Genomic DNA, 13,747 nt, shown 5'->3' with positions numbered 1-13,747 from the left:
CTTTGTAACAGAAGCAAAGATATCATCGAGTTCAACATAATCATCACCAACATCGAAGTTCAGGACAATACAGACATGAGAGAGGACAAGTACTAATTAAGAGCATGAACTAGCTACTCCTGCTGCTCCCTCTCAGGTAGAATAGCATAGAACATGTATAGCTCTCCTGATTCATCATACTAGAGCATGCAGATGAATCTGTCTCCTAATCTTGGGTTGCGCTTCAACTTGCTGGCCCCTAGTACTTCTCTGCGATCGTTAACAATTTTGCTCCAATCTTTCACTATTAAGCATTCTTCGCTTTCAGAAATCCTGAATGCACTCATGTGCAATGTAGGAAATCTTGGTCGTAAGCTAACCATTGACATGTGACCTTTTGTCTCGATCCACTGAGGCACAACTGTCATCGGAAGTCCCTGTTGAAGAACATCGTATAGTAATTAATATACTAAGCAATGAAAGTTTAGCTTCAAAAATAATGTATGCAAAAGATGCACTAATTAAGGACAAATAGTTAAAATCTTACCATCTTTCGATTATAGATGTGACCGTAGTTCAATACGATCACCATTGGTCGCACGTTTTGAGTACTAACATTTCTAAGTTCAGGGAAAAAATTTGTCTTAGACAGTATTAAGATCCTCAAGCCATGAAACATAATGACTTATCTCCTCGCAGTTTAGTTGAGCCCCGGGGCAGTAGTAGGTCCTGTCTACCAAGCGCCGGACATGTTTGCTTGAACCGAAATAAGCTGACAATACAAATTAGTTGTCAACTATTTTTGAATAAACTGTATCAAAGACATAAACATATGCATGCATGGTTGAGAAAAACTCACATAATGGTAGAACTGGAGGCGTTTGCACATCGACCCAGAAAAACTCATATAAGGCCTGAGATTTGGCCAACAAGCACAACCAAAGATACGAAGAGAAGTGTAATTTGGTACAATGCCAAGAAGACGTGTGATGGGTGTTTCAAACTTGATGACCTTACTAGGAAGCAAGTTGATGAGATAGGTGACAGTTAAGAAGGCTTCATCCCAGAACTTGAGTGGCATAGATGCATTTGTTAGCAAAGCAAGGCCTACGTCAACAATGTGTCGATGCTTCCTTTCGGCAGATCCTTTTGCTGGTGAGCATGGGGACAAGAAACATGATGAGAGATACCAAGTTTTTGGAAGAAAGAATTGAGCTTCTCATACTAACCACCCCAATCTGTTTGCATAGTGATGATTTTGGAGCTAAGTTTGCGTTCAACAAGATTTTGGAAATTGATAAAAACTTGGAATACATCAGATCTTTTCTTTAGCAAGTAAATCCAAGTAAATTTACTATAATCATCGATGAAGCTAACATAGTAAGAAAATCTGCCAACTGATGTGGGAGCTGGTCCCCATACATTTGAAAAAAAATAAGTTGCAACGGTGCAGTGGATACACTAGTAGAGACAGGGTACGACAATTGATGACTTTTGGCTTGTTGACATCGATCACAAACCGACTCAACACTAGGCTCATATGAGAGCTTATTCTTGCTAAGGACATATCTAACTATGACAGATGATGGATGTGTTGGAAATATGCCCTAGAGGCAATAATAAATTGGTTATTATTATATTTCCTTGTTCATGATAATCGTTTATTATCCATGCTATAATTGTATTGATAGGAAACTCAGATACATGTGTGGATACATAGACAACACCATGTCCCTAGTAAGCCTCTAGTTGACTAGCTCGTTGATCAATAGATGGTTACGGTTTCCTAACCATGGACATTGGATGTCGTTGATAACGGGATCACATCATTAGGAGAATGATGTGATGGACAAGACCCAATCCTAAGCATAGCACTAGATCGTGTAGTTCGTATGCTAAAGCTTTTCTAATGTCAAGTATCATTTCCTTAGACCATGAGATTGTGCAACTCCCGGATACCGTAGGAATGCTTTGGGTGTATCAAACGTCACAACGTAACTGGGTGACTATAAAGGTGCATTACAGGTATCTCCGAAAGTGTCTGTTGGGTTGGCACGAATCGAGACTGGGATTTGTCACTCCGTGTAAACGGAGAGGTATCTCTGGGCCCACTCGGTAGGACATCATCATATGCGCAATGTGACCAAGGAGTTGATCACGGGATGATGTGTTACGGAACGAGTAAAGAGACTTGCTGGTAACGAGATTGAGCTAGGTATTGGATACCGACGATCGAATCTCGGGCAAGTAACATACCGATAGACAAAGGGAATTGTATACGGGATTGATGAAGTCCTTGACATCGTGGTTCATCCGATGAGATCATCGTGGAACATGTGGGAGCCAACATGGGTATCCAGATCCCTCTGTTGGTTATTGACCGGAGAACGTCTCGGTCATGTCTGCATGTCTCCCGAACCCGTAGGGTCTACACACGTAAGGTTCAATGACGCTAGGGTTATAAAGGAAGCTTGTATGTGGTTACCGAATGTTGTTCGGAGTCCCGGATGAGATCCCGGACGTCACGAGGAGTTCCGGAATGGTCCGGAGGTAAAGATTTATATATAGGAAGTCCTGTTTCGGCCATCGGGACAAGTTTCGGGGTCATCGGTATTGTACCGGGACCACCGGAAGGGTCCTGGGGGTCCACCGGGTGGGGCCACCTACCCCGGGGGGCCACATGGGCTGTAGGGGGTGCGCCTTGGCCTACATGGGCCAAGGGAACCAGCCCCAAGAGGCCCATGCGCCTGGGGAAACCCTAAAGGAAGAGTCCCAGCAGGGGAAGGCACCTCCTAGGTGCCTTGGGGGGGAGGACTCCTCCCCTGGCCGCCGCCCCCTTGGAGATTGGATCTCCTAGGGCCTGGCGCACCCCCCCCCCTTGGGATCCCTATATATAGTGGGGTAGGAGGGCCTCTCAAACACACCTTTTGCCTTTGGTGCAGCCCCTCCCTCTCTCCCAAGTTCTTCTCCTCTTCCGTGGTGCTTGGCGAAGCCCTGCAGGATTGCCATGCTCCTCCATCACCACCACGCCGTTGTGCTGCTGCTGGATGGAGTCTTCCTCAACCTCTCCCTTTCTCCTTGCTGGATCAAGGCGTGGGAGACGTCTCCGTTCTGTACGTGTGTTGAACGCGGAGGTGCCGTCCGTTCGGCGCTAGGATCATCGGTGATTTGAATCACGACGAGTACGACTCCATCAACCCCGTTCACTTGAACGCTTCCGCTTAGCGATCTATAAGGGTATGTAGATGCACTCTCCTTCCCCTCGTTGCTAGTTTCTCCATAGATAGATCTTGGTGACACGTAGGAAAATTTTGAATTTCTGCTACGTTCTCCATCAGTGGCATCATGAGCTAGGTCTATGCGTAGTTTCTATGCACGAGTAGAACACAAAGTAGTTGTGGGCGTTGATTTTGTTCAATATGCTTGCCGTTACTAGTCTTATCTTGATTCGGCGGCATCGTGGGATGAAGCGGCCCGGACCGACCTTACACGTACTCTTACGTGAGACAGGTTCCACCGACTGACATGCACTAGTTGCATAAGGTGGCTAGCGGGTGTCTGTCTCTCCTACTTTAGTCGGATCGGATTCGATGAAAAGGGTCCTTATGAAGGGTAAATAGCAATTGGCATATCACGTTGTGGTCTTTGCGTAGGTAAGAAACGTTCTTGCTAGAAACCCATAGCAGCCACGTAAAACATGCAAACAACAATTAGAGGACGTCTAACTTGTTTTTGCAGGGTATGCTATGTGATGTGATATGGCCAAAAGGATGTGATGAATGATATATGTGATGTATGAGATTGATCATGTTCTTGTAATAGGAATCACGACTTGCATGTCGATGAGTATGACAACCGGCAGAAGCCATAGGAGTTGTCTTAATTTATTCATGACCTGCGTGTCAACATAAACGTCATGTAATTACTTTACTTTATTGCTAACCGTTAGCTGTAGTAGTAGAAGTAATAGACGACGTGACAACTTCATGGAGACACGATGATGGAGATCATGATGATGGAGATCATGGTGTCATGCCGGTGACAAGATGATCATGGAGCCCCAAGATGGAGATCAAAGGAGCTATATGATATTGGCCATATCATGTCACTATTATTTGATTGCATGTGATGTTTATCATGTTTATACATCTTATTTGCTTAGAACGACGGTAGTAAATAAGATGATCCCTCATTAAAATTTCAAGAAGTGTTCTCCCCTAACTGTGCACCGTTGCTACAGTTCGTCGTTTCTAAGCACGCCGTGATGATCGGGTGTGATGGATCCTTACGTTCACATACAACGGGTGTTGACGAGCCTAGCATGTACAGACATGGCCTCGGAACACATGCAAAACACTTAGGGTTAACTTGACGAGCCTAGCATGTACAGACATGGCCTCGGAACACAGAAGACCGAAAGGTCAAGCATGAGTCGTATGGTAGATACGATCAACATGAAGATGTTCACTGATGATGACTAGTCCGTCTCACGTGATGATCGGACACGGCCTGGTTGACTCGGATCATGTAATCACTTAGATGACTAGAGGGATGTCTATCTGAGTGGGAGTTCATAAGATGAACTTAATTATCCTGAACATAGTCAAAAGATCTTTGCAAATTATGTCGTAGCTCGCGCTTCAGTTCTACTGTTTAGATATGTTCCTAGAGAAAAATTAGTTGAAAGTTGATAGTAGCAATTATGCGGACTAGGTCCGTAGACTGAGGATTGTCCTCATTGCTTCTTAGAAGGCTTATGTCCTTAATGCACCGCTCAGTGTGCTGAACCTCGAACGTTGTCTGTGGATGTTGCGAACATCGGACATACACGTTTTGATAACTACATGATAGTTCAGTTAAACGGTATAGAGTTGAGGCACCAAAGACGTTTTGAAACGTCGCGAAACATATGAGATGTTTTGAGGGCTGAAATTGGGATTTCAAGCTCGTGCCCACGTCAAGAGGTATAAGACCTCCGACGATTTTCTTAGCCTGCAAACTAAGGGAGAAAAGCTCAATTGTTGAGCTTGTGCTCAGATTGTCTGAGTACAACAATCGCTTGAATCAACTGGGAGTTGATCTTCCAGATGAGATAGTGATGTTTCTCCGAAGTCATTACCACCAAGCTGCTAGAGCTTCGTGATGAACTATAATGTATCAGGGACATATATGATGATCCTTGAGATATTCGTGATGTTTGACACCGCGAAAGTAGAAATCAAGAAAGGAGCATCAATTGTTGATGGTTAGTGAAACCACTAGTTTCAAGAAGGGCAAGGGCAAGAAGGGATACTTCATGACACGGCAATTCAGCTGCTTCTCTAGTGAAGAAACCCAAGGTTGAACTCAAACCCGAGACTAAGTGCTTCTGTAATAAGGGGAACAACCACTGGAGCAGAATTACCCTAGATACTTGGTAGATTAGAAGGCTGGCAAGGTCGATAGAAGTATATTGGATATACATTGTGTTGATGTGTACTTTACTAGTACTCCTAGTAGCACCAGGGTATTAGATACCGGTTCGGTTGCTAAGTGTTAGTAACTCGAAACAAAAGGCTACGGAATAAACAGAGACTAGCTAAAGGTGAGATGACGATATGTGTTGGAAGTATTTCCAAGGTTAATCAAATATCGTACGCTCCTTCTACCATCAAGATTGGTGTTTGCGTTGAGCATAGACATGATTGGATTATGTCTATCACAATACGGTTATTTATTTAAGGAGAATAATGGTTACTCTGTTTATTTGAATAATACCTTCAATGGTCTTACACCTAAAATGAATGGTTTATTGAATCTCGATCGTAGTGATACACATGTTCATGCCAAAAGATATAGGATAGTAATGATAGTACCACCTACTTGTGGCACTGCCACGTAAGTCATATCGGTATAAAATGCATGAAGAAGCTCCATGTTGATGGATCTTTGGGCTCACTCGTTTTGAAAAGTTTGAGACATGCGAACCATGTCTATTGGTGTATATGCATGAAGAAACTCCATGCAAATGGACCGTTTGGACTCACTTGATTTTGAATCACTTGAGGCATGAAAATCATACCACATGGGCAAGATGACTGAAAGCCTCGGTTTCAGTAAAATGGAACTAGAAAGCAAATTGTTGGAAGTAATACATTTTGATGTGTGCAGTCCAATGAGTGCTGAGGCATGTAGTGGATATCGTTATGTTCTTTCTTCACAGATGATTTGAGTAGATGTTGAGTACATTTACTTGATGAATCACAAGTCTGAATTATTGAAAGGTTCAAGTAATTTCAGTGTGAAGTTGAAAGATCGTCGTGACAAGAGGATTAAAAGATCTATGATATGATCATAGAGATGAATATCTGAATTACGAGTTTGGCCAAAATTAAGACATTGTGGAAATCGTTTCACAACTGATACAACCTGGAACACCATAGTGTGATGGTGTGTCCGAACATCATAACTGCACCCTATTGGATATGATGCATACCATGATGTCTCTTATCGAATTACCATGATAGTTTATGGGTTAGGCATTAAAGACAACCACATTCACTTTAAATGGGGCACCACGTAATTCCGATGAGATGACACCGTATGAACTATGGTTTAGAGAAACCTAAGCTGTCATTTCTTAAAAGTTTGGGGCTGCGACGCTTATATGAAAAAGTTTCAGGCCGATAAGCTCGAACCCAAAGCGGATAAATGCATCTTCATAGGACACCCAAAACAGTTGGGTATACCTCCTGTCTCAGATCCGAAAGCAATAAGGGATTGTTTCTAGAATCGGGTCCTTTCTCGAGGAAAAGTTTCTCTCGAAAGAATTGAGTGGGAGGATGGTGGAGACTTGATGAGGTTATTGAACCGTCACTTCAACTAGTGTATAGCAGGGCACAAAGAGTTGTTCCTGTGGCACCTACACCAAATGAAGTGGAAGCTTATGATATTGATCATGAGACTTCGGATCAAGTCACTCCCAAACCTCGTGGGATGACAAGGATACGTACTACTTCAGAGTGGTACGTAATCCTGTCTTGGAAGTCATGTTGCTAGACAACAATGAACCTACGAGCTATGGAGAAGCGATGGTGGGCCTGGATTCCGATAAATGGCTTGAGGCCATATAATCCGAGAGAGGATCCATGTATGAAAACAAAGTGTAGACTTTGGAAGAACTACTTGATGGTCGTAAGGCTGTTGAGTGCAGATGGATTTTAAAAGGAAGACGGACAATGATGGTAAATGTCACCATTAAGAAAGCTCGACTTGTCGTTAAGATGTTTTTCCGACAAGTTCAAGGAGTTGACTACGATGAGACTTTCTCACTCGTAGAGATGCTAAGAGTCTGTTGGAATTATATTAGCGATTACTGCATTATTTATGAAATCTTGCAGATAGGATGTCAAAACATTGTTTCCTCGATGACATTTTCTTGAGGAAAGGTTGTATGTGATACAACCGGAAGGTTTTGTCAATCCTGAAAGATGCTAATAAGTATGCAAAGCTCCAGCAATCCTTCTAGGGACTGGAGTAAGCATCTCGGAGTTGGAATGTATGCTTTGATGATGATCAAAGATTTTGGGTGTATACGAAGTTTATGAGAAACTTGTATTTCCAAAGAAGTGAGTGGGAGCACTATAGAATTTCTGATTAGTATATGTTTTAACATATTGTTGATCGGAAATGACGTAGAATTTCTGGAAAGCATATAGGGTTATTTGGAAAGTGTTTTCAATGGAAAGCCTGGATTAAGCTACTTGAGCATTGAGCATCAAGATCTATAAGGATAGATCAAAACGCTTAATGGTACTTTCAAATGAGCACATACCTTGACATGATCTTGAAGTTGTTCAAGATGGATCAGTCAAAGAAGGAGTTCTTGCCTGAGTTGTAAGGTATGAAGTTAAGACTTAAAGCTCGACCATGGCAGAATAGAGAGAAAGGACGAAGGTCGTCCCCTATGCTTAAAACATAGGCTCTACAGTATGCTATGCTGTGTACCGCACCTGAAGTGTGCCTTGCCATGAGTCAGTCAAGGGGTACAAGAGTGATCCAAGAATGGATCACAGGACAGCGGTCAAAGTTATCCTTAGTAACTAGTGGACTAAGGAATTTTCCCGATTATGGAGGTGGTAAAAGAGTTCGTCGTAAAGGGTTACGTCGATGCAAGCTTAACACCTATCCGGATAGCTCTGAGTAGAGATACCGGATGCATATAATGGAGCAACAATTTAGAATAGCTCCAAGTAGAACAGTTATTTGGAATAGCTCCAAATAGAGCGTGGTAGCTACATCTAGGAGATGACATAGAGATTTGTAAAGCACACACGGATCTGAAAGGTTCGGACCCGTTGACTAAAACCTCTCTCACAAGCAACATGATCAAACCTAAAACTCATTGAGTGTTAATCACATAGTGATGTGAACTAGACTACTGACTCTAGTAAACTCTTGGGTGTTGGTCACATGGCGATGTGACCTGTGAGTGTTATTCACATAGCGATGTGAACTAGATTATTGACTCTAGTGCAAGTGGGAGACTGTTGGAAATATGCCCTAGAGGCAATAATAAATTGGTTATTATTATATTTCCTTGTTCATGATAATCGTTTATTATCCATGCTATAATTGTATTGATAGGAAACTCAGATACATGTGTGGATACATAGACAACACCATGTCCCTAGTAAGCCTCTAGTTGACTAGCTCGTTGATCAATAGATGGTTACGGTTTCCTAACCATAGACATTGGATGTCGTTGATAACGGGATCACATCATTAGGAGAATGATGTGATGGACAAGACCCAATCCTAAGCATAGCACTAGATCGTGTAGTTCGTATGCTAAAGCTTTTCTAATGTCAAGTATCATTTCCTTAGACCATGAGATTGTGCAACTCCCGGATACCGTAGGAATGCTTTGGGTGTATCAAACGTCACAACGTAACTGGGTGACTATAAAGGTGCATTACAGGTATCTCCGAAAGTGTCTGTTGGGTTGGCACGAATCGAGACTGGGATTTGTCACTCCGTGTAAACGGAGAGGTATCTCTGGGCCCACTCGGTAGGACATCATCATATGCGCAATGTGACCAAGGAGTTGATCACGGGATGATGTGTTACGGAACGAGTAAAGAGACTTGCTGGTAACGAGATTGAGCTAGGTATTGGATACCGACGATCGAATCTCGGGCAAGTAACATACCGATAGACAAAGGGAATTGTATACGGGATTGATGAAGTCCTTGACATCGTGGTTCATCCGATGAGATCATCGTGGAACATGTGGGAGCCAACATGGGTATCCAGATCCCTCTGTTGGTTATTGACCGGAGAACGTCTCGGTCATGTCTGCATGTCTCCCGAACCCGTAGGGTCTACACACGTAAGGTTCAATGACGCTAGGGTTATAAAGGAAGCTTGTATGTGGTTACCGAATGTTGTTCGGAGTCCCGGATGAGATCCCGGACGTCACGAGGAGTTCCGGAATGGTCCGGAGGTAAAGATTTATATATAGGAAGTCCTGTTTCGGCCATCGGGACAAGTTTCGGGGTCATCGGTATTGTACCGGGACCACCGGAAGGGTCCTGGGGGTCCACCGGGTGGGGCCACCTACCCCGGGGGGCCACATGGGCTGTAGGGGGTGCGCCTTGGCCTACATGGGCCAAGGGAACCAGCCCCAAGAGGCCCATGCGCCTGGGGAAACCCTAAAGGAAGAGTCCCAGCAGGGGAAGGCACCTCCTAGGTGCCTGGGGGGGGGAGGACTCCTCCCCTGGCCGCCGCCCCCTTGGAGATTGGATCTCCTAGGGGCTGGCGCACCCCCCCTTGGGATCCCTATATATAGTGGGGTAGGAGGGCCTCTCAAACACACCTTTTGCCTTTGGTGCAGCCCCTCCCTCTCTCCCAAGTTCTTCTCCTCTTCCGTGGTGCTTGGCGAAGCCCTGCAGGATTGCCATGCTCCTCCATCACCACCACGCCGTTGTGCTGCTGCTGGATGGAGTCTTCCTCAACCTCTCCCTCTCTCCTTGCTGGATCAAGGCGTGGGAGACGTCTCCGTTCCGTACGTGTGTTGAACGCGGAGGTGCCGTCCGTTCGGCGCTAGGATCATCGGTGATTTGAATCACGACGAGTACGACTCCATCAACCCCGTTCACTTGAACGCTTCCGCTTAGCGATCTACAAGGGTATGTAGATGCACTCTCCTTCCCCTCGTTGCTAGTTTCTCCATAGATAGATCTTGGTGACACGTAGGAAAATTTTGAATTTCTGCTACGTTCCCCAACAGGATGACCCAGGCGACTATGCCACTTCGCTGAAGATAGCTTGGTGACAACATGTGCTTGTTTATTGGACCATGATGACGGTGATGATGATATGAGTGAGTAGAGACCTCCCTTGCACCATTCTCTAAGAATGATTCTCCTTGTGGCCAAGTCCTTGCACGGCCACGACCCCTTCCACCTCACGCGTGATATGATTTCCCGCGATCTTGAGGGCGACCTCTGTAGGCCGCGTTTGCTGATGTATGGAAGCCGCCTGAAGAAGAATCACCCAACATCTCCATCCTTTGGTCAAAGGCAGAGATTTGGGCGAAGAGGTCGTCAGGTGTGATCATGTTCTTGATGGTGCCGATGGCCGCAACTACAGCATCGTAGTCACGGTCAAGTCCCGCAAGGATGTAATCTACCATCTCAGGGTCTAACACAGGACGAGCGGCGGCTGCTAGTTCGTCTCCAAGACTTTTCATCTTCGCCATGTAGGCAGTGCTGGACATGCTGCCCTTCTTGGTGCTGGTGATCGCGATCCTAGGATTTGTAATCCGGGACTGCGATTGGGAGGCCAAGAGCGTCGTCACCGTGGTCCACAGCTCGAAGGTGGATTCCTTCCCCACAACCTGTGCAAGGATTTCTGGAGACATAGAGTTTAGTAAATATGACAGAACCTGCTGGTCTTTGGTGATCCAGGGTCCATATAGGGGATTTGGCATCGCGGCAGTAGTTTTATCTGCCTGTGTTATCTCCACGGTCTTGGGTGGAGCGGCGTCGGTGTTGTCCAGGAGCCCGGTCACCTGCGCACCTCGCAGAGCCGGGAGCACCTGCGCCTTCCAGAGGATGTAGTTCCCCCTTGCAAGCTTCTCAGACGGCGGCGCACCAAGGTTGAGGGTGACAGCCGTAGACGAAGACATGGTGGCGATGTTGATGTGGTTTTAGGGTTTTGTGGTGTGGCTAGATGTACAGGAAGAGGTTGCTCTGATTACCATGTAAGAATCGGAAGCATTCCTACTCCTCGATAAGGAGCCGCGTTTGGTTTATATTGATATGGGGCAGAACAGCCGTGCCTTGGCTTACAAGTTGGAGAGACCAGATCGCTATGGATTCAGGTCGTTACAAGAGGTTTCCTGGATAGCTACAGGAGAGAGAGAGAGAGAGAGAGAGAGAGAGAGAGAGAGAGAGAGAGAGAGAGAGAGAGAGAGAGAGAGAGAGAGAGAAAGATATGTTGGTTGAGATTACAAAGTAGAGATAAACATAAATTCTAACAAAGACTAGAAGGTAGATGTATGATGTTTAATTCAATGACAACAGCAGAACACATTATGCAAAAAGACAAATAGCAATGCACCGGCAGAATCTAAATAAAAAGATTGATGGATATCCTTCAACATCGTCGGCAACGTCAGGTAAACATCACATGCCCACTGTTATGTCTATACGTCACCAACGTGGTGCAAGATGAATTGGTGCGTGTAGCCATCTATTGATCTATAAAACCCAGATCAAATTAGCTAGGCACTGCTAGGACGTATCAAAGTAACTAACACATATCTTTCTTTCAATTTGTGAATATACTTCTAGACTTATGTACATCCTTTCATAATTTCGCCTTGATTATAGTTGCTTTGCCATCTTCTTTATACGAGATCTCGATTTAATATATAGCATGGAGTCTCTGATGGTAACATGTGACAAGTCAATATAGAAAAGTGAAATCGTCCATCCATGTTGTGTGGTGTCTGGTGCTGCCGAGCAGCCTCTCTCACAGTGAAACACCAAAGATATAGTGATTATTCATTAATTACCAGGACACCGAACATGAATCCCGCGTGTTTGCAGTGTCCGGACACCATGATGGTTGTCTTCACATTTTGGAGAACATGATGTATTCACTTTAGTTTATCTTTCAGAGTGAACCATGAAAATTCACCCAAGAAAGATTTGTTCTATACCCTGCCTCGAGCTGGGTTCATGCTTCTGTGGCTACCACTGCAAAACAGACGAGCGAGGCTTCGAAACAGCATGTTGCTCAAGACCTCAGTGAGATCTTACAATGCAACGCCAACTACGAGCTCATGCGACACTGTCGACGGTGAGACGACGCACCCAGTGGTTGCCACAGCACAGTGACGGTGCTCCTGCAGCCCTAGCAAGGTACATGTTTCTTTTCTTTCTAACCCTCCTGTTCTAGCTGGTGCCAATCAGTCCGGATTCTATATCAACATAGTACGTACATAGATGGATGTCATCTTTCTAGGAATCCTTACATGGTACTATGTATATAATTCTGGATTTGATCATCCGTGCATCACAACCGTGAGGATATATATTATGGACATCTCTTCTTTATGTGGCCTAGGGAAGGTATTGGTTAACATTCTTTCGTCTTTTTGGTTTGTACTTGCATTTTATAATTTTTGTAAATTGATGAAAATACCGTAGAATGATTATTCTGCAGTTCCTGGGTCAAAAAAAGTGAGGATATTACTACAAAAGTGAGCATCTCTGAATAATAAACATAGTAACTATAAAGAGCAAAATCATATAATTGATATGTAAACCATGAATTGCATGAAGGATATAAAAGAATTGACTACTGTTAGTGAGTACAACAATTGCCTGTGTTCAAAAAGAAAAATGAGGAAAGAGAAACAAACAAAACGTGGCCTTCTTGCACAAAGAGATGTCTCCTAGACGCTCCACATGTGTTAGCACGGGATCCTTCCCTGACAGCCTTTGCCGGAAATTAACATACACGTACTAATTATCAACTCACAATCAAACTGTTATTTGGTAACTTAATCTTATAATGTACAGAAATATGTCGGTGGTATTATGTGTCCATAATGACATATTTATGAGAGACACATTCATAATATCATTAATTAGTAGCATGCACAAGAGCACTAATATGACTAATGTAATCATTTTTAACCTCTCTCTCTCTCTCTCTCTCTCAAAGTTGGATGGAATCAATTAGTATGATTAAACTTCATGAGAATTTGTATGCCATTCACTCAAATGGAACCTATAAGTTGGTGACTTTTGTAGCTTGAAGGTCATTACGATTTACGACCAGAATGGTTGGAGAAACAATATTTTTTCCCAAACTAACCATATACTTTATAGGCAATAAAATACAGAATTTCCTTCGTAACTTAAGAAAGTGTGGTCAAAGAGGGGACGCTTCACAATTACCAATTGGCAAAATATATTTCAGTTGTACACGTTGTCATTTAGTCAAAACTGAAGAACATCCTTTTTCTTTGGGTCGAAACCCTTTTCTAAATCAAAATTATTTATATCGTTTGTGTTGTTCTTTACAGATGAGAATGTTTTCCAAGGAAAATATAGTTAATAGGTAGATGATACCAACCAATATTTTGTGGCCTTGCAATTTGGAAGTTTTGAGATACATTGCTTATGAAAGATTTCCATGCATGCATGGATGAACAAAAGAACTTATGAAATTTCAAAGATATTGAAAATTGAGAGCATAGATGATGCACCAA

Source organism: Triticum urartu, chromosome 3A (assembly GCF_056163025.1).
Source record: "Triticum urartu cultivar PI428250 chromosome 3A, HENAU_Tu73, whole genome shotgun sequence".
Taxonomy (NCBI): Eukaryota; Viridiplantae; Streptophyta; class Magnoliopsida; order Poales; family Poaceae; genus Triticum; species Triticum urartu.
This window is presented reverse-complemented; position numbering follows the sequence as displayed.